Source organism: Vipera berus (genome assembly GCF_964194415.1).
Source record: "Vipera berus genome assembly, chromosome: 1".
Taxonomy (NCBI): domain Eukaryota; kingdom Metazoa; phylum Chordata; class Lepidosauria; order Squamata; family Viperidae; genus Vipera; species Vipera berus.
In genome coordinates this window covers 335,481,030-335,503,840 of record NC_138202.1, presented here as the reverse complement: position 1 = coordinate 335,503,840, position 22,811 = coordinate 335,481,030, and positions in this window count along the sequence as shown.

The window sequence follows — 22,811 nt, the reverse complement described above, 5'->3', positions numbered from 1 at the left end:
GATTTTGAATATGGCAAAGATCATATTTTGCTAGTGTCAAGAGGGGACATAAGAAAAAGGAGGGGGGACAAAATTAGAATGAAAGTAACATGCCAGCAAAAAAGAGAAAGTAAGAGTCACATATGAAAAAGTATTAGATGATAAGTTAATCTCCCAACAGAATCAATGAAAAGTAGACATAGAGAAAATAGGTGGAAACTACCTGGAACTGAATGAAAAGAATTTTTTTTACAGAATGCTACAGGAGTAGATGAAGTATGAGAAATATGAAAAAGAATACGTTGTGGAATAATAAAGTCAGAGGGGCAGTGGCTGAAGGAAAAAATACATATAACAGGATGATTGCAGTAAAAACATGGAGGTGAGAGAAAGGTATTATTTAATGTCTAGAGAGGGGAAAATCTATTTACAAAAAGAAATTACAAGAAATGGTTAAGATTAAAAAAAAGACCAAGAAAATGCATAGCGATTTCGATGAAAAGAAACATTTATTCGGAAGAGGGCAAAACAAAAAGCTTTCAGCAAAGCAAATTGAATTAAAAATAAAAGTGATTAAATTATTTGGGAAGAAACTGAAGCAAGGAAATTATGGAAGGAGTATTTTAGACATTTATATGAGGAATACAGTTATATGTTGATGAATGGAACTGAAATGAACACTGTAAATGTTACTGTCCAAGAAAATTGATGAAAAGGAAATAATGCATGCTGTGAAAATATGGAAGTATTATAAGGTTCCCTCTGTAAATGGTATAATCAGAGAAATATTAAAATAACAAAGTGATTTGCTTACAGAAGGTGTGCGTACTTAAAATGTGTCTGATTTAAAACAAGAGACTGAATATGTGATGAATATGAACTGAATAAAACACTAAGCAACCAGTATAAAAGAAGTACTGTACGTTTATTTACTTATCTTTTATTCTATTTGATACATTTTATTAAACTAAACTAAAATTATATTGAGATGGTTTGGACATATGGGCTGAATGGATGAAAACTGAATTGCAAAACAAATAAAGGATGGATGGATGGATGGACTGAAAGGAAAGGGAAAATAAAAAAATATTGGATACAGTTAATGAGATAATTAAAAATAGATTTTTATAGTGGAGGTGTATACACTATTGGAAGACCTGGACACCAGATTAGGGGCAGATGGTCATGGGGAAAATCTATGTGGTTACTAAGAGCTAGCAATGACTTAAAGGCTCATGTTTGATCAATTGTTCAAGATAGATTTAGAAAACAAAAGAGTGTAAAGCAATGATAGGATATATGCAAAGACAGAAAAGTATAGATAGAGATAATGTATGTGTGGGATCAAGACGATAAGATCTCAAGAAGGATGCCTATACATCAATTCCATTTGTTTTTCATTATGAATGAATGAATGAATGAATGAATGAATGAATGAATGAATGAATGAATGAATGAATTTAGAAAAAATTTTACTAGTAAAAATGCTTTTTGTTGCAAAAAAGACCACTTGTCATCTTCCAATTTCCATTTTATCCTAATTCTAATATTTCTAAAGTTTATTTTAATCTTATAAACTCTGGTTTATTTTCTTTAACCTTATTCTATCTTCTGCTTTACTATTCTTCCTGACTTTTATTCTCCATGCTAGATTCAGCTCTTTCATGATGCCCCAGTCCTACACACCACCAAGTACTACTCTCCCTTGGCTACTTGGCACTCCTAAGAGTAGGGAATGTAGGAGCTGTGGTGGGTAGTGATTAGAATGCAGTATTGCAGGCTAACTCTGCCCATTGCCAGGAGTTTGATCCTGACTGGCTTAAGGTTGACTCAAGCTTCCATTCTTCCAAGGTCAGTAAAATGAGGACTCAGATTGTTGGGGGCAATATGCTGACTCTGTAAACCACTTAGAGAGTGCAGTAAAGCACTGTGAAGTGATATATACTGTAAGTCTAAGTGCTATTGGTATGCTAACCACTTTCCTCTGTCTTCTGTCTTCTTCTAGGGTGGTGGATTCTTTAGAACCACAGCCTGCCACTGCTATATTTTTGTTGCCCTATGACTTCCAGGGAACTTCCACCACAGGATGTACCCTGACATCACCCACCACCTCTTCTTCTCCAACCTTGGTTGGGTCTCCCACAGTTGGAATTGCCACTCTGACCGTCAAGACCTTTCCTCTTTCCTCCCCACCTTTGCCTCAGAGGAATTCTTCAGCAGTTTTGTACCTTACACACATACTTGTTGCTGGCTCCTCTTGCCCAGAACATTTTGGGACATCTCTCTTTCTTTTGTTTCCAGTCTTACTCCTCCATCTTTCCTCTTTTTGCTCCCTCCCCTCATTTTGTTTTTCTTTAGCTTGATTTCTTCTGTTCTTGTAACACTTTGAAAGCTAGCATCATTCCTCCAGTCCAGCAAGCCAACTTGAGGAATGGCCCCATTTTAAACAACTGAATTATTTTAAAAAGCTCCTTTTCTTCCTAGGTATGGCCCTTAAACGTGCAGAGAAATAGAAGCAAGAAGAAACTGCATGGTATTTTTTCCCTTGACAATGTAAAATAATTTTAACAGTGTTTCATTTTATTTCCCTTACCTCACATCTTATTTTTTTTATTGAAAGTTTTACAATACATTTTTAAGATAAAAAAGAAAGAAAAAAAAGAAAGAAAAACCCCCTCCTCTCCCTCCCCTCTCCCCAACCCACCCCTACCCAACCCTCCCCCCTCCCCGACATCCCAGAGCTGAATACAGGGTATAATATTACAAACATAAGCTAAAATATGCTAACAACCCCAAAATAAAACATTAAATTCTGTCGCACTTTAACTCTCCATAGTCATCATATTGCTAACAAATAACAAATAACTAATTATACATCATATAAAACCACTACTTATTCAAATGCTAAATGAAACTTTTTAGTCCCATATTTATTCTGAATATATTCAATCCATCTTCTCCATTCCACAATATATCTCTGTTGCGATTGTTCTTTTAAATATGCTGAAATCTTTGCCATTTCCACCAGGTTAGAAACTTTCAAAGTCCACTCTTCTATAGTTAGTAGTTCCTCCTTCTTCCAATATTGCGCTACTAAAAGTCTCGCTGCCGTGATTAGATTCAACATCAATTTAGAGTCTATAACAGTAGTATCTGTAATAATACCCAACAAAAACAACTGTGGAGAAAACTTTATCCTTTTCTTAAATATCTTTTGCATATTCCACCAAATTTTAATCCAAAAAGCTTTGACTTTTTTACAAGTCCACCATATATGAAAATACGTTGCGTCCTCACAACCACACCTCCAGCATTTGGGCTGACAATTCGGGTACATACTTGCTAGTTTTTTAGGATCTAAATGCTACCTATAAAACATTTTATAAAAATTCTCTCTTAAATTTTGGGCCTGTGTAAATTTTACATTTCTAACCCAAATCTTTTTCCAAGTATCCATTGTTATAACCTCCTGAAAATTCTGGGCCCACTTTATCATACAATCTTTAACAAGTTCCGTTTCTGAGTCAATTTCTATCAATGCGTTATATATCCTTCTTATATGTGCGTGACCTTGATCTCGAATTTGTTTTACCAAATTTTCATCGGTTATCGAGAAACCAACTTTCTGATTCTCTTTCCATCTTGCCTGTAACTGCCCATACTGGAACCAAGTTTGTACAATCTTTTCTTCTTTTAAAATATTATATGGCTTTAATTGCCACACATTCCTTTCTAACCTTAAAATTTCCTTATACGTAGTCTCATCATGTTTAAATCCAATGTTTATATTTTTCTATTGCATGTTTAGGTATTGTCCAAATTGGTATCTTATAATTTAACTTATGTCTATATTTTTTCCAAACTCGCAACAGAGCATACCTTAATATATGTATCTTAAACACATTATCCACCTTCTTGTCATACAATAGATATGCATGCCAGCCAAATAACAAGTCATAACCCTCAAGATTTAATAATCTCCCTTGTGTTAAATTAAACCAATCACTTATCGATGATAAAGACCACCTCTTTCGCGCGTGTCTTGCATTATCTTAAATTTAACTTGTGGCTTTTTCCCTGCCCAAACAAATTTATTAATGCCTTTTTGCCATTCCTCCAAATTTAAATCCTTTTTAAGTATAGGTATCATTTGAAACAAGAATAAAAACTTTGGCAAAATATTCATTTTCACTGCTGCGATTCTTCCCAGTAAAGATAATTGTAATTTTTTTCCAATTATCTAATTCTTTTTGTGTTTTTGCCCATAACAGTTCATAATTATTCTTATATAACTTCACATTTGAAGCTGACAAATAAACCCCCAAATATTTAGTCTTTTTAACTATTTCAAATCCCGTTAACTCTTCTAGAACAACCTTTTGTTCTATAGTCATGTTCTTAGACAGTATTTTAGTTTTTTGTGTATTTAGCTTAAATCCAGAAACTTTCCCATACAACATTTTTATCTCCATCAACTCTACAACTGAGTAGGTCGGTTGACTTACTGTAATAACCAGGTCGTCCGCAAACGCTCTCAATCTATAATCCTGATCTCTTATTTTAATTCCCTTAATTTTATTTGAATCTCGTATTTTAATCAATAATATTTCCAATGTTAACACAAACAGTAAGGGTGATAACGGACACCCCTGTCTTGTACCCTTTTCAATATTACATGTTTCTGTCAAACTACTATTAACTATTATACGAGCTGTTTGCTTCTGATATATTGCCCTAATAGGTTGTAAGAATTTTTCCCCAAACTCCATTTTCTCCAATACTTTCACCAAAAATTTCCAGTCCAATTGATCAAAGGCTTTTTCAGCATCCAAAAAAATCAGTGCTGCGGAGACCTGATTATTCCTTTCCAAGAATTCCAGTAAATCTACAATATGCCTCACATTATTCTTCATTTGTCTACCGCTTATAAATCCAGTTTGATCACTATGAATCACTTGCTGCATTACCTTCATTAATCTATTAGCTAAAATTTTTGCAAATATCTTATAATCAGTATTTAAAAGCGATATTGGTCTATAGTTTTTGGCTTGGGTAACATCTTGATCTTCCTTCGGAATCAACGAAATAAAAGCTGTTTTCCACGATGGAGGCACTTCTCCTCCCAACTGAATTGTCCTAAACAATTCTCTTAAAGGTTCCACCATTTCTGACTGTAAATTTTTATAATAGACGGCAGTCAAACCGTCAGTTCCCGGTGCCTTACCCACCTTTAATTACTTAATTGCTAAAAAAATTTCTTCATCACTTATCAATTGATTCAACCCTTCCTTTTGTTCTTGTGTAAGAACAGGGATATTAGCTTCCTGCAAATATCCATCTATGTCTGCATCTCGAATCTTATCTCTAACATACAACTTAGAATAAAAATCAACAAAAGCCTTTTTAATAAGATTCTGCTGGTACACTACTTTACCCTTGTATTCTATTCTATCTATATTGCATGCTCTCTGTTTCTTCCTTAACAAATAAGCTAACCACCTACCCGGTTTATTAGCATTACAAAAAGTATTATGTCTAGCATACTGTAAGTTAGTTGCCACTTGATCTGCCATCAACATATCAAACTGACCTCTTAGTAAAGTAATTTCCTCTTTAGTCTTCCCATCAGATGGATTCAGAATTAAAGCCTTTTCTTTTTTCTTAATTTCCTCCTCTAATTCTTTCCTCCTAAATTCCAATTTACGTCTATGTTTATTGTTCAAATATATTAACACTCCTCTCATATAAGCTTTACTTGCATCCCAAACCATCTCCATAGGAGTACCTTCATGCATATTAATTTTAAAAAATTCTTTCATCTGTTTTTTACACTCTTCCACATTTTCCTGATATCTAAACAAGTTTTCATTTAATCGCCAAGACCGTCTGTCTCCATTATCTTTTTCTATCTCCAACCATACTGGACTATGATCAGATATAGTTCTTGGACAAATCTTGATCTTCTTAATCCTAGAAAAAAAATCATTAGTAATTAATACAAAGTCAATCCTTGAAAAAGATTGATGCCTATCAGAGAAAAAAGTAAAGTCTTTTTCTTGCAAGTTCCTTTCTCTCCACACATCTCTCAATTCCAAGTCATCCTTCATCTCAAAAAAAGATTTAGGCAGTCTAGCATGACTTGGCGTACTTCTAAAAAGGCCTCTTTTGTCCATTTGTACATCCAAAACGCCATTCCAATCTCCCATAAAAATACAAGATTTGTAATCCCACTGGATAATCTTACTGTGTAATAATTTGTAAAAATCTCCTTGCTGTTGGTTAGGAGCATATAATCCAACCAAAAGTATTTTCTTGCCTTCTGTTAATAGTTCAATTATAACATATCTTCTTTGTTTATCTGCTTCAAGTAAAGTAGCTGTTAAAGTATTCTTAACGTAAATAACAACTCCGTTTTTCTTGTCAGGAGCAGAGGCAATAAACTGTGTGCCCAACCTAAAGTTTGTCAGGTACTTTTGATCAGCTGCTCAAATATGTGTTTCCTGTAAGCAAATAACATCATTTTTAAATTGCTTTAGATATTGAAATACTTTCTTTCTTTTATGTGGTGAATTTAAGCCATTAACATTCCAGGTTAGAAGCTTTGTCGCCATCTTTTGCGACCTGAAGCTTTTGGAGCGCCTCTTCCAAAATCACCTGCACTCTCTTCGGCTTCGCTCCTCCCACTGCTTCACTATAAGTAAGTTTTTGAGATGTAGTCATGACTTTCTGTTGTTCTTGCTCTTGTCTCATTCGTCTGGCTGCAGCGCGTGTCATTCTTTGGTCTCTGACCTCCTCCATTGGTACTGAAATCTGATCCACTCCTGTAGTTTGCTGAGATTCTCCATCTTTCAGCTGCGTAGCTCCTTCAGCACCTTGTATACTCTCCCTTTGTAGCTGACGCTCTCCTTCACCATTCTTCCTTTTAAATTCCGTGGATGGTGGGGGGCCTGCCTTCAAAATATTAGCATAAAAATCTCGTGCCTGTAAAACTGTGTTAAGGTAAAACTCGTGCCTGCATGCATCACCACCATACCTACTGGAATCTCCCATCTGAACTGGATATCCCGTTTCCTTAATTCTTCTGCCAAAAAAGCAAATTCTTTCCTTCTCCTTAAAATTCTTGGAGGGATCTCTTTCAAAATTAAAACTTCTTGCTCTGCAACTGTAAATTTGTTATTATAAAAAGCTTGAATAACCTCATTTCTAATTGCTCTTTTCGTAAAATAAACCACCACATCTCTAGGTAGCTTCCTTTGTCTTGCAATCCAGGAATTAACACAGAATATTTTATCTATATCCACCATAATATCTTCTGCTGAACGCCCCAGAATCTGTTCAAGAGCTTCTGAGAGTACTTTTTTCAAATTTTCCTTAGGATCTTCTTTCAAACCTCTGATTCTCACAGCGAACTCCATCTCGCGGTACTGCACCAATGTTAAATCATCATCAATCTTATCCATCACAGTTTCAGCATCCATCATTTTGGCATCTAATCTCATATTATTTTGGCTAAGTTCTTCCACTCCCTCATCCAAGCGTTCAATGCAAACAGCAAGCCCTTGAAATGCAACCAAAATATCTGCCCTTATTTCTGTATTCTTCTCCTCAATAAGCTCAGCTATTTGTTGAGATTGTTTTTTCAAAGCCTCTTGCAAAGCATCCTGCAAATCTTTTATTGTTAAAGCTGGTGTGGGTGTGGGTGCCGGGGGAGGAGGCATCAAAGCCTGTAATGAAGATTGCTGAACTGGCGAGGCCCCCGCACTTCTAGGAACTTTAGTTGGTTTGGTAGCCATTTTGGCACCACTTAGTTCTATTGCGCACTTTCACTTTCCGCACCGTTTGCAACTTTGCCACAAACTAGTCTGAGTTAAAGTTCAAATACTTGCTATTACAGCATTCTCCTGCACAGCTTTGCCTGCATCCAAGTAATCCCCAATTCCCTCTCGATGGCAGGGATGGTTGCAGCATCCTGCTCTGCTCCAAAGCCTTGGAGCAGAGGCGTCCCGGAGTCCGGAGCAAACTCAGGCTTTGGGGGGATCACACCCTTCAACCACCAGAGTTTAAACTCTGGCAGTCTAGGGGAGCTCTACCCCTGCCTGGGCGCTCACCCCCTCCTCTTCTCCCGAGGAGCGGGTTTCCGAGCCACCAAACAGCTGATCATCACTGTTTTTGGCGGCTCTACGGAGACAACAGGGCTGACAGCCAAAATGGCTGCCATCAATGGAGCCTTGCCACCCGGAAGTCCCCTTACCTCACATCTTATTGTGCTTTCTCCTGCTTTGTGCTCTGAATAAATGGCTTATTCCAAATGGCTTATTCTAAAATGGTGAAAAAGTAAGGTTCTACATTTAGGCAAGAAAAACTAAATGTACAGGTGGTACCTTGCTCAATAGTAGTAACTGTGGGAGGGATCTTGGAGTCCTAGTGGACAATCACTTAAATATGAGCCAGCAGAGTGCTGCAGCTGCCAAAAAAGCCAACACAGTGCTAGGCTGCATTAACAGAGGGATAGAAACAAGATCTAAAGTGGTATTAATACCACTTTACAATGCCTTGGTAAGGCCACACTTGGAATACTGCATCTAGTTTTGGTCACCATGATGTAAAAAAGATGTTGAGACTCTAGAAAGAGTACAGAGAAGAGCAACAAAGATGATTAGAGGTCTGGAGGTCAAAACATATAAGGAACAGTTGATGGAATTGGGTATGTCTAATTTAATGAAGAGAAGGATGAGGGGGGACATGATAGCAGTCTTCCAATATCTCAGGGGCTGCCACAAAGAAGAGGGAGTCAAGCTATTCTCCAAAGCACCTGAAGGCAGGACAAGAAGCAACAGATGGAAACTAATCAAGGAGAGAAGCAACCTAGAACTAAGGAGAAACTTCCTGACTGTTAGAACAATTAACAGTGCAACAACCTGCCTCCAGAAGCGATGAATGCTCCAACACTGGAAGTTTTTAAGAAGAGACTGGACAGCCATTTGTCTGAAATGGTATAGGGTTTCCTGCCTGAGCAGGGGGTTGGAGTAGATGACCTCCAAGGTCCCTTCCAACTTTATTATTATTGTTATTGTTATAAGGGAATAGCGTAATGGGTATGCACAAGTCCTTCCTACAAATCCTATGAAGTCTTTGGCTCATCATATTAATCTCCATGCATTTCTGGGCTTCAACTCTCACTTAGCATATTTTATTTTATTTTATTTTGTTTTGTTTTGTTTTATTATTTTAGTTTAGTTTAGTTTAGTTTATTATTTTAGTTTACCAAAAAAACTAGCCGAAAAGGCTGGCTTCTAGCAAATCGCATCACCTGACTACAGAATGCTGCAACTGGCCTATAAGGGTGAGCTGGTTGCCAAGCACTCAAAATGCTAGTCATGTGACTGGGGGGGTGGGGCAGGTGACACCATTAGAACTCCGGAACCAGGTCATAAGTACTTTTTGGAGTGTCTATGGTAATTTCAACCTGTCGCTAAGTGCATGGTCATTAAGTGAGCACTATTTGTACCTTTATTATTTTGATAGATAGTTGAAGGCAGCAAACACACCTATTATCCATTTCTTCTTCTATTTGCCCCATAACACCAATCCTGTGAGGTGTTAGATTTTTTTTTTAATTCCATTTATATCCCGCCCTTCTCCGAAGACTCAGGGCGGCTTACAAGCTTAGCAGTAGCCTTCATTCTATGTATATGCCTGCTTATTAGGGCTTTCACACACACACCCAAGCGGCATTATTACAAAGTCAGCTTAATTGCCCCCAACAATCTGGGTCCTCATTTTACCTACCTCGGAAGGATGGAAGGCTGAGTCAACCTTGAGCCTGGTGGGATGCGAACCTGCACTAATTGCAGGCAGCTGGTGTTACCTAAGGAGGCATTAGCCCACTGCTCCACCAAGGCTCTTCCTCTCATTTCATCCCCATCTTTCTTTCTTCGTATGTGGAATTCCAGAATTCTAGTCTGACAATAGGATTCCATTTAACTGTTTTTGTCCTTGGTTAAAATATGTGATAATTTACATTCTAGAAGTTTTGTGTATTTTTCCTCCCTTTACCCTGCTCCCACTTGTCCATAGCTTCGAAGAGGGGTTATTTTCTTTCTCCTTTCCCCCCTATAATAAAGTATTTTATCTTTTATATCATAGTTTTTGCTATTTAGTTTATCACATTACATATAATGTTTTTTAATGTTAACTGTAATCTATTTTTAAAGCTTAATAAACTTTTTAAAACTCACGCCATAATAAATAGGTTAGGTTTTAAAGTGCTAAAGATGCTTTGGGTCTTTGTGGAACTGAGATTGTAAATATCTCAATATTCCCCTCGCACCAAATCACAGAAACTAGGGTCACATAGTTAGTGCCTAACCAGGTCCCTGAAAGAGCTAATCATTGAATTTGCATAATTCAACTTGATTAACTTTAGTCTTGATTGCTTTTTTATAGTTCAGTGTATGGTACCAAATTATTAGCACTAGACTGCAGATTTTCCTATCTAGCTGAAGAAATATTTCAGGTATCTCAAACTGCTGTGCAGATACCAGTATGACCAGCAGAAGACTTGTGGAAAACCAGCTCAAATCTTAATAAAGGGAGTGTGTCATAGCACCAGTCACACATGATTCTCTGCAATCCTGTGACAAATATACCTAGATGGACGTGGGTTTTTTTTAAAAAAAGCTTATAGCAGACCCTGAGAGCAGAAGAGATAGCATATTTCAATAAAAATAGGGGAGTACTGTTGTGTTTGAAAGGAGGAAGATGGGAATTGAAAGAGAAGACTTTGGGGAAGAAAGAGGAGGAGTATTAGCTGGTAAAGCAGAATGCATTCTAGAAACAATGGCTGCTGAAGAATTATTGCTGGTTACAGGACAGCCTGGAGGAAGGCTCTTGAAGTGGAGGTGAGCGGGCACTCTGGTAAAGACTTCAGTAAAGGAGGAATACGTGCAGCTAAGGATTATTCCACATGCTGCAGATGAAATGCCAAGAAAGCTGAATAAGCCAGAGGGAAGAGATCATATTCAGTCAACCAGAGGGAGAAAATACCACCCAAGAAAGAGAGAAAGCAGCCAAAATTATTCTCCCTTACTTAAAATAATATCTAGATATAGCTATTGAGATCCATGCCTATATTTGAGGTGATGTAGCATACATATAAAAACACACACAGAGATATATACATGTCTAAATACACATAAATCAAACCTGATTATTGATTTTTCCAGAATTTTACTGTAGCGCCTAAGGGATCTTCCATATCTGAAAACAGCAAATGCTTAATATTTCTTCTGGTACTCATAGAGAAATAACTTGTATTCTATGAGTTGTGAACCTAAAGAGCCTTTATAGCATAGATACCAAAATTGTATAGAAGAATTTGAAAGGACGGTGAATAGATGTCTCAGTTTATATCTTATAGATCAGGGCTTTTCAACCGGTGGTATGTGTACCACTTGTGGTACTTTGCCACATGGCAGGTGGTATGTGATTGCTAGCCAAGTGTAGCAGGGGGGGGGAAATGAGCCGAAGCGAGCCAAGCCTGAGAGAGAGGCAGCTGCAGGACTGTCTGGGCTCTGCAGAAGCCCCAGGAGCTGGCAGGGCTCCAGCTGATTGGCTCCAGCTGATTGGCGCTTCTGGAAGCAGCTCAGAGCTGGAGGTGAACTGAAGAAAAGGGGGGGAGAAGAGAGGAGAGGCTATAAACAATGCAGTTTGGGTGGGGGAAGGGGAAAAAAGACAACAGGAAAGGTTTAATCCCTTTAAACAAATGTAATTAGTTTTACCTCCTTTAACTGAGTCTGTCTGTGGCTTTTAGAAAGTTTTATTTGAAGGTAAACTGGCTTAATTTAAAGTTTTTCGCAATTGCCGGAGCCTTTCTGTCTTGATTGCAACATTGTGACATGTGACACACCTGAGGCAGCTTAAAGAGGAAAAAAACGGAATTTGTGTTTCTTTATTTTCTTGCTTTGCACTTGATTCCTGTGTCTTTAAAGGTACAGGGAAGGGATTGGGGGAGTGCTACACTGTGGAAGAGCTCAGAAGGGCCAACCAGCTAGCTCAGGAGTCTACAAACTTAGCAACTTTAAGACCTCTGGACTTCAACTCCCAGAATTCTTCAACCAGTCACGAGGGCTGAGGAATTCTGGGAGTTGAAGTCCACAAGTCCTAAAAGTGCCAAGTTTGAAGACTCCTGAACAAGCTGGTAGTGGTGCATATTAATAAACAAGGATAAATTCATCATAGATTTGTCAATGCAAAGGGAAAGTAATTCAGCGAAGGAACAGCCACCAAAAAAATTAAAACTGGTATTTTTTAACTTTTTTTCTACAGTTTGTAATATTTTATTAGATTATAGAATAAAATACAAAAATACAAAAGCAAATAGTAGGACCCAGGGGGGAGGATAAAGGGGGGGAAAGTGAGGGGGAGAAGAGAAAAAGAACAGACTTCCTCTGTTGCAGTAGAAGGAAGCATTAACAGTGAACCTCAACTTTTTACTTTTCCATCATATTATAAACTAGCCATTTCTATAACAACAAATGAATCTAATCAGTAAAACCCCAAATCCCCCCCCTTTTTTTAGTCATCAAGTTTTTGACACCTTGCTAAGCACTGGTGGCACTCAAATATTGTCATGTCCTAAAAGTGGTACAATCCGTGAAAAGGTCGAAAAGCCCTGCTCTAGATCTTCAACCTTTTGTTTTTGGCAACAATAATTAAAATTTACAATTCCTGTAGTCTTGGGAATTATGGGAATTGCTGTTTACCATTCCTGGTGGATACTAGATTAAGAAAAGTTATTGCAGACATCTGTGATCTGCATAAAAATATCCTGAGCTGATTTTACCTTCCTTTTTGTATACAAATTAAACAAAATTGGTACTTTATTGTAAGACAACTCTATATCTGGTCTGTAAAAATCCAGATGACCACTAGAGGATTGTAAAGTTAGATTTTCATTTGTCTTTTTGCTGTCATCTAAATTCACCTGAATTCTTATATTGTAGCCCACTACAACAGGGTTAACAGGAAGAAAATATAAGAGAAGACTGTGATGTCAGTACATTATTTTATTTATTATTAATCTAGTTGCAACAGATATTTATTTATTTATTTATTTATTTATTTATTTATTTATTTATTTATTTATTTATTCAGTTTATATACCGCCCTACTCCCAAAGGACTCAGGGCGGTTTACAAGGCAAAATTTAAAAACAATACAATATAAAATTAAAATTAAATTAAGTCTAGCCGCAAAAAATTAAAATAACAATTTAAAAACATTAAACCCCTCAGTCCAGACCAGATAGCTCAAAGAGCCAGGTTTTTAGGTCCCGGTGAAATGAACGAAGGTCGGGGGCAATCCGGAGTTCCGTTGGCAGTTGATTCCATAGGGCAGGCGTGCCCACAGAGAACGCCCTCCCCCTGGGGATCGCCCGTCGGCAATCCTTGACCAGTGGTACCCTGAGGAGGCTCTCCCTGTGGGAGCGCACAGGACGATGGGAAATTGACGCTGGCAGCAGGTGCTCCCTTAGATAATCCGGGCCCATGCCATTTAGGGCTTTCCTTCTCTGAGTTTCACACTTCTTTTACAGGGTTTTAATTTTATTCTGATTTAATAAATAAATGAAAAAAGGTAGAACATTCCCCAAGGTAGAGTATTTTGCTTGAATCTCTGAGTTTCACACTTCTTTTACAGGGTTTTAATTTTATTCTGATTTAATAAATAAATGAAAAAAGGTAGAACATTCCCCAAGGTAGAGTATTTTGCTTGAATCTATAAAAACATTCCATGCAGGAAGTGTTACCTCCTTGCAATGGGGCATTGCTTCTTTTCTGATCAGGATCTCAAGGCCTACTGTCAGCAACCCAGGCTCATCAACAGTGAAAACAGAAATATATGATGCCTCCAAGAACTCTCTCCAATTTTCACAATGTAGGAACAAAAACAAAGATGACAGTTGTTACAAGCAATAATGACCCACTATTCTGCAAGAGCCTGCAGGCATGTCAGACTGCCAGCCCGGGCTGGACGCATCACAACAAAAATGTGCCCTCCCCATTGCTGGCAATGGGGAAAAAGTCGCGATATGTCGCGCAACATCACGTGATGTCGCGAGTTTGACATGCCTGCTTCAGAGCAATAGAAGATCAGTGTATCTCTAATAAATTAGTAGGGTTGATTTCTATGGGATATGTTTCTTTGAAGAATTAGAACAATCTAATCAACAATTCCACTTGAGGAATGCTACTTATTTATACTGTCTTCTTGTCTAATGTCATTTGAGTGCTACATCACTGCAAGTCACCTTGATTACCTTAAATTTTGCATAAAATGAAATCTGATGTCTGAATTTTTGTTTGTTTGTTTGTTTAAGATAGTTTATAGTTTATAGTTTATTTGATTTATATACCGCCCTTCTCCTTGGTAGGGACTCAGGGCGGTTCACAGGGCATATATAAAAAAGACAATACAAAAATTAAAAAAGGATTAAACCCATGCCCAATTAAAACAGTAATACAAATTTAAAAAACAATTAAAAACCCATAATCCCCCATCAGGCCAGACCAGCTATTTCAAACAGGTGGGTCTTCAGGCCCCGACGGAAAGTTCGGAGGTCTGGTGCCATCCGGAGCTCCACCGGCAGTTGATTCCATAATGCCGGAGCGCCCACAGAGAAGGCCCTCCCCCTGGGGGCCACCAGTCGGCATTCCCTGACTGGCGGCACCCTGAGGAGGCCCTCTCTGTGGGAACGCACAGGGCGGAGGGGAATCGATGCCGGCAGCAGGTGGTCCCTGAGGTATCCCGGACCCATGCCATGTAGGGACTTAAAGATCGTAACCAACACCTTGAACCTCACCCGAAAGACAACTGGTAACCAATGCAGCTCGCGGAGCAAAGGTGTAACATGGGAGCACCGGGAAACTCCCAAGACAACTCTCGCGGCCGCATTCTGTACCAGTTGGAGCCTCCGAGTGGTCTTCAAGGGAAGCCCCATGTAGAGAGCATTACAGTAGTCAAGGCGAGAGGTCACGAGCGCATGAGTGACCGTACACAGGGCATCCCGGTTCAGATAGGGCCGCAACTGGCGCACCAGGCGAACCTGGGCGAAAGCCCCCCTAGTCACGGCCACTATATGATCTTCCAGGGTAAGCCGTGAATCTAGGAGGACTCCCAAGTTGCGAGCCCTATCCACGGGGGGTAAGAGCTCACCCCCCATAGAAAGAGATGGAACATTTTGAATGTCCCGGGATGCCGGAATGCACAGCCACTCAGTCTTGTCAGGGTTGAGTTGAAGTCTGTTCCTCCCCATCCAGACCCGAACCGCCTCCAGGCAACGGGACATCACGGCGAGGGCATCACTGGGGTGGTTTGGGGTCGAAAAGAAAAGTTGGGTATCATCTGCATACTGATGATACCCAACTCCAAAACCACGAATGATCTCACCCAGCGGTTTCATATAGATGTTGAACAAGAGAGGCGAGAGAACCGACCCCTGAGGAACTCCACAAACGAGAGACCTAGGGGTCGATCTCTGCCCCCCTGCCAACACCGACTGCGAGCGTCCCAGGAGATAGGAGGAGAACCACTGAAGAACTGTGCCTCCCACTCCCAATCCCCTGAGACGCCGCAGCAAGATACCATGGTCGATGGTATCGAAAGCCGCTGAGAGGTCTAATAGGACTAGGACAGAGGAATATCCCCTATCCCGCGCCCTCCAGAGATCATTCACCAGAGCGACCAATGCCGTCTCCGTGCTGTACCCGGGCCTGAAACCCGATTGGTAGGGGTCCAGATAATCCGCTTCATCCAGGACTAGAGGGAGCTGATGCGCCACCACACTCTCAACAACCTTCGCAAGAAAGCGAAGGTTGGAGACTGGACGAAAGTTGTTCAAAACAGCTGGGTCCAGGGCAGGCTTCTTGAGGAGAGGTCTCACCACCGCCTCCTTCAAGACGGTGGGGAAATAACCCTCACTCAGAGAAGCAGATATAACCGCCTGGAGCCAGCCTCGTGTCCTCTCCCTAGCTGCATAAACCAGCCAGGAAGGGCACGGGTCCAACAAACATGTGGAGGAGCTCAGCCTCCCCATAATCCTGTCCACTTCATCAGGGGTCACAGAATCAAACTCTTCCCAGATAACATTGACAAGACCGCCCGTGTCCTGATCGCCTGACTCTGCCCAGCTGGAGTCCAAACCGGTCCGAATCCGAGCGATTTTATCCGACAGATGTTGACTAAATTCCTCGGCACGACCTTGCAAGGGATCCTCCCTCACCTCCTGATTAAGAAGTGAGCGAGTCACCCTAAACAAGGCGGCCGGGCGATTATCTGCGGACGCGATGAGGGTGGAGAAGTAGTTACACCTCGCCACCCTCATCGCTGCGAGATAAGACCTAATATAGGTTCTTAACCGCAACCGGTCGGGTTCGGATCGGCTAGACCTCCAGCAGCTCTCTAGGCCCCGTTTCCGACGCTTCATCTCCCGGAGCTCCGCGGAGAACCATGGAGCTCGCTGGGATCTGCGCCGGGTCAGGGGCCGCAAGGGTACAACCCGGTCAAGTGCCTCAGCGGCTGCCCTTTCCCAGGCTTCCACTAAGGCATCAGCCGAGCTGTGAGCAGTGGAGGCAGGTGGGGACCCCAGCGCCGCTTGGAATCTATCAGGATCCATTAAGCGTCTGGGGCGGTACCATCTAATTGGCTCCGTACCCCCACGGCGGGGGGTGGCAAAGCGGAAGACCAGCCGCAGGAGATGATGATCGGTCCATGACAGGGGCATAATAAATGGAGAGCCCCCACCTAGATCATCCAACCACCGTCTAGATAAAAAAATCAGGTCAAGGGTGTGGCCTCCCTCATGAGTTGGCTCTGAAATTACTTGCGTCAGGTCCATGGCCGCCATGGAAGCCATGAACTCCCGAGCTAGCTCAGATGAACCTCCCAGGGATGGTAGATTGAAGTCTCCCAAAACTATAAGATTGGGAAACTCAACCACCAAACCCGAGAGGATATCGAGCAGCTCGGGCAGGGCTGCCGCTGTGCGACTAGGCGAAATGTACACCAGCAGCAAGCCCAACTGCGCCCCAGGACCAAATCTCATAAAGAGAGACTCACACCCGACTATCTGAGGAACGGTGGTCTCCCGCGGACATAAGGTCTCCCTAATGGTAACCGCCACTCCCCCACCCCTACCTTGAGCTCGTGGCCGGTGTAGCACCCGGAAGCCTGGTGGGCAGAGGTCAACCAAAGGGACCCCACCCTCTAGGCCCAACCAAGTCTCCGTGATGCAAGCCAGGTCCGCATGCTCACCCTCAACTAAATCCCTAATAAGGGGAGCTTTATTAACCACGGACCTGGCATTCAGGTACACCAGCCGGAGCTCAGGAGGCTGCACATCCCCGCTCCCGGGACCTCGGGGAAGAACCAGAGGGTCGGAGCGCCTCACCGCTTGTAGACAGCGGAGACGGCCCTCCCGATAACGATATGGCCCCCTGTCTATCCGCCTGCTGCCTTTCCCCGTCGTGGGAATTGGTAATCCCACGACCCGCTCATGAGCCCCAGATGTAACCACTACCCGCTCCCCCCGAACGCCGTCAGACCCAGGCCTGGCCTGCAACAAAGTTGTTTGGCTACCCCCCACCGCCAGACAACCACTACCCCCCACCCCCCTCCCCAACCCCCTAAAAAATTTAACTAAAAAATTAACCAGGGGCCTCTTATTAAATTTATATCGAGAACCCCTGGCCTTACCCGGCCATCTCTCATAGGCTGCTGTCATGTAGTATATTGTCCAGATAACAAAAGTTGCCATCAGTCAGATGAATAAAACAGGGTGATAGGACTTCTTTCCTAATTAGAAGGATCAGGCAGAAGATACAGTAATAGTTCAGGACCCAGGATAGTTCAAACAAAATGGGTGAGCTCCAGAATAGGTTAGCTTTGTGTTGGTCAGTGATCATGAATAACAGTTTCTATCTATTTAAGCATTGACTTTTACTTCAGCACAATATCTGAAAATGGCCACAAAAGCAGTATTTAATATTGGACTTCTTTCCATTTCCAAAAACATCAATAGCTGTCATCAGGATTGTGATGTCATTATTGTGGCATTGTGTCAATACCTGCTTATTGTAGCATTGGTGAGAAGTGTCAACTACATTATTTTATTTATTTATTTATTTTTATTTTTATTCCATTTATATCCCGCCCTTCTCCGAAGACTCAGGGCGGCTTACAAGCTTAGCAGTAGCCTTCATTCTATGTATATGCCTGCTTATTAGGGCTTTCACACACACCCCAAGCGGCATTATTACAAAGTCAGCTTAATTGCCCCCAACAATCTGGGTCCCCCAACATTAGTGGATTAGATAGCCACAATCCTATTTCTATGATTGATTAATTGAATATATATGTGCACCCACTTTGTAAAACATAATTCTGGGCAGCTCACAAAAAATAATAAAATCAGAACAAGGAAAAAAGAGATGATGATGATGATGATGATGATGATGATGATGATGATGATGATGATGATAATAATAATAATAATAATAATAATAATAATAATAATAATAATAAACCTGACTCACCAAGTCCAATCCATCAATCTTTTAACAAGAGAAGTGGATGGTGAAGTTCAAGTGGACAGAGTTAATATTTTACCTTTTGTTTTCTTATCTAAAAGAAAGCACCTGACCTCCATTTTTTTTAAAAAACTACATATTTGGAATCTATAGAACCCAGATGTAGTTGGGTGGGGATGGGCAACACAACCTTGTTTGAAATCTTCAGAACCATCTTTGGGTGTGTTCATACAACTCATTTATTAGGCAAGCCCAATTTTACAATACCTTGCACCATACATTAACAAAATGGGTTGGATTGCAAATGAGCTAAACCAATGCTGCCATACTAGAAGAAAGTCAATAATATTGGATGTAAATAATATTGGACCAGATGGAACCATAATCTGATCTTGAATAAGGCTGCTTGTTACGCTTTATTCATCCTAAAAGAGAAAACAAGAAAATACTCACTGGATGGCTTCACAAAACCTAGATAATTCAATGAAGAACTTGGAAAGGAGAGGCAAACCGTCATCAAGTTGGATATTTTCCAGACATGTGAACTTCTATCTCCAGATAAGCAATGGTTATTATTACCATTCAGGAGGTTGAGATTCATCTGGACATATGGAGGGTGTCAAAGTAGGTTGGTTTATATTCCTGAAGGTGCCATCAGTTAAGAGTAGCAGTAGAAATACATGTCCTGAAGCCAAGTTTTGTTTATGCCCTTTAGATGCTGCAGATTTGGGATAAATTGAAATTTAACTTAGTGCTTTTCATACTAAATAAAGAAACTGAGGCTGAAATGGGATTGGAAATCAATGGAGGAGAAACAAATGGATGTATTTTAACTCAGTAATACTGTAGTTCACGCAAATGTTAAAATGTATATGTTTCATCAGACATCAAGATACAAGTACATAATGGTGGCATTTGTGTAATGTCACCACACAGGTTGCCATTTTGGTGTCATTGTGGTTTGTTACAGATGTTATGCACGGTCTGTAATTCTTATTCTGTACATATCTCCCGTTGCCTAGAGGCGGTCCGGGTTTGGATGGGGAGAAACAGGCTTCGACTCAATCCTGCCAAGACTGAGTGGCTGTGCATACCGGCATCTCGGATGAACCAGTTTTGTCCATCTTTAATCATGGGGGATGAGGTGTTACCCCCTATTGATAGGGCTCGCAACCTGGGCGTCCTCCTGGATTCACGGCTCACTTTGGAATATCATATAGGAGCCATGACCAGGGGGGCTTTTGCCCAGGTTTGCCTGGTGCGCCAGTTGCAGCCCTATCTGGACCGAGATGCCCTATGCACAGTCACCCATGCGCTTGTGACCTCCCGGTTAGACTACTGCAATGCTCTCTACATGGGGCTGCCCTTGAGGACCACTCGGAGGCTTCAGCTGGTGCAGAATGCAGCCGCGCGAGTAGTAATGGGAGTTTCCCGACACTCCCATGTAACACCTCTCCTCCGCGAGCTGCATTGGCTTCTGGTTGCCCTCCGGGTGAGATTCATGGTGCTGGTGATGACCTATAAAGCCCTAAATGGCATGGGTCCAGGTTATCTTAGGGAGCACCTGCTGCCAGCATCAATCTCCCATCATCCTGTGCACTCCCACAGGGAGGGCCTCCTTAGGGTGCCGCCGGTCAGTGAGTGCCGGCGGGTTATCCCCAGGTGGAGGGCGTTCTCTGTGGGCATGCCTGCCCTGTGGAACGACCTGCCTGTGGAACTCCGGACCGCCCCCGACCTTCGTTCGTTTCACCGGGACCTAAAAACCTAGTTGTTTGATTTAGCTGGCCTGGACTGAGGGGTTTTAAATTTTTAAATTTTAAATTAAATTTTAAATTTGGGCTAACGTTATTTAATTCTATTTTAATTTTAACTGTATTCTAACTTTTGTACTGTTTTAACTGTTTTTAACTTTGCCCTGTAAACCGCCCTGAGTCCTTTGGGAATAGGGCGGTATAGAAATCAAATAAATAAATAAATAAATAAATAAATAAATAAATAAATAAATAAATAAATAAATAAATAAATAAATATTGATTATATTTATTATTCCCTTGTCCTGCCACATGTCCTTCCATTTCTTTGGACACATCCACACATAACTGCCCTAGGAGAAAGTATGATCACCCCACTAAAGGTCCTATTTGGCCTTATCACAAAACCCACACAGGACATGAAATGCATACTATCCAATAGTCATCTAATATAGGCTCAAGTGATAGAGCGTCTGTATAGGGGACTTTAAATTCCTCAGTGGCTTGCATTTATCATTTACAAACTAGACAAAGGCATTGTGAAAGCACTGAATGATTACAGAATCACAGAATCGTATTTGGAATTACTTCAGAAGTCATCTGGTCCAATGCTGCTCAGCACCAGGTCTGCTAATAACTTTCTGATGGCTGCTTATTCAGCTTCTGTTTGAAGATCTTCAGTGAAGGGGAAAATGCTGATATACCAAAGAAACTATTTCACCGAGTGACAGTTTTCATCCTCTGGAAATTCTTCCTAAACTTCAACCTCAGTCTACTTGCTTTGCTTCTGATCTGTACAACATTGGACATGTTATCCCTCTTCTATATAGCAAGCCTTCCATTTCATTTCATTTCATTTATTTGCCATCCAATCTAGGATTGCTATTATATTTCCCCTTTGTCAATGCTCTTTTTAGGAACTGGGCACAGTAGTGGAGCCTAATCTAGGCAGAGTAGAATAGATCAATCATTTCCCAAGTTCTGAATTCTATGCTCAGGTTCAGATGGCTGAAAATAGCATTTGCCTTTTAGCCTCTGCTTCACACTGTTGGCTCATGTTCTGCATGTGATTTACTACAGTAGCCAAGTTCATATAAACTACTGCCAAGCTAGGTCTCCCCTCTCCTTTCAAAACTGCTCTCCTGAGGATTATGGGATATGAAATCCATCAAGACTAGAGGGCTCCTGTTGGGAAATTAATAAGACAAGTAACTGCTGATTATCCATGTACCAGAAGCAGATGGTTGCTCTTGCATTCTATTTTCTACATAATGTGTACCATCCACTTCTGGTCTTTCATGTTCACATGGTTTACTTTTTTATTTAATTTCCATTGGGGCACTTCCCAACACCAGCTGACTCTGGGCAGCTCACTATATAATACCACAAAAGCCAATGCAAACCCAAACAAGATGGGTCTGGGAACAATAAACGGACACACAAACAAAAAATAATTGCTGCTCCCAAATTACCTTTACTGAATGGTGATCATTTGGGTCTGGTCCAAAGTTCATTTCAGCAAGCCAAGTTAGTACATATTGCAGTCCCGTTGACAAGTATCGCTGTTGGTTAAATATTGTTAGCTACTGCCAGTGTTCCTAAGCATCCTAACTGGCTCTTAGCTAAAGGGTCCATTTGTTTGTAATCTGATCTCTAGTCAGCTGCATCTGTTGGCTAAATGTTTTAGTCCTGAAGATAGGCAAGGTCTAAAATATAGCTGCTGATGACAGAACAGATCCATGTTCTAATCAGATGTGACAGTTTCAGATTGCCTGGAATATGGGTACATGTTTGGCAACAATGGCTTGGGTAAGGCTATCATTATCTGGGTTGCAATGATCCAGACAATGTTAGATGACAATAAATAGAATGCTTGTACCTCTTTGCTGCCATCTGATGGCTCTCCATAATTTAGCTACTGGCTGTGCATGCCTACTTGAGTGATCCTCCTGTTTCCAGTAGATCCTGCTCCCTCTTTTCTGGCCTGGCTTCAGGTTTAAGAAGCCAAAGCAGAACAAAAATTGATTTTCAAGTGAATTACCGAACTATTGGAACTGAGTATATTTTAATTTGTCCTATTCCTGAGAAATAAAAACACAGATTCTGTAAGTATTAATAAAATTTCATGGAAGTTTTCAATAGTTTCATGATTTCATCAGAGCCTTGGTGGAGCAGTGGGCTAATGCCTCCTTAAGTAACACCAGCTGCCTGCAATTAGTGCAGGTTCACGTCCCAGGAGGCTCAAGGTTGACTCAGCCTTCCATCCTTCCGAGGTAGGTAAAATGAGGACCCAGATTGTTGGGGGCAATAAGCTGACCTTGTAATAATGCCGCTTGGGGGGTGTATAAAAGCCCTAATAAGCAGGCATATACATAGAATGAAGGCTACTGCTAAGCTTGTAAGCCGCCCTGAGTCTTCGGAGAAGGGCGGGATATAAATGTAATTAAAATAAATAAATAAAAATAAATAAATTAGAAAATGTCAAAATCAAACTTTA